Source organism: Penaeus monodon, chromosome 33, assembly GCF_015228065.2.
Source record: "Penaeus monodon isolate SGIC_2016 chromosome 33, NSTDA_Pmon_1, whole genome shotgun sequence".
NCBI classification, from domain to species: Eukaryota; Metazoa; Arthropoda; class Malacostraca; order Decapoda; family Penaeidae; genus Penaeus; species Penaeus monodon.
In genome coordinates this window covers 20,300,073-20,300,346 of record NC_051418.1, presented here as the reverse complement: position 1 = coordinate 20,300,346, position 274 = coordinate 20,300,073, and positions in this window count along the sequence as shown.

Genomic DNA, 274 nt, shown 5'->3' with positions numbered 1-274 from the left:
GGCCTTTGGTGTTCTATATAGACAGGCGAATATGCTTAGACTACAGGTTGTGCATTGATAACTTTATAGCGATCGAACGAAGGTTGTTCAGAGTAGTAATGAGGAGACTCTACTTGAGTATGTGGCTATGTGTACAAGAAAAGTCTTGAGAGGGAAGGTAGAGTCTTGGGAAACAAAGTCACTTCATGGACATTTTGTGAGAAATGCCAAGAGTTTTGCTAGCAGAGAAAAATGAAGAGACCGACCGTGGAAGATCGGGCATTGCGCAGAGTTC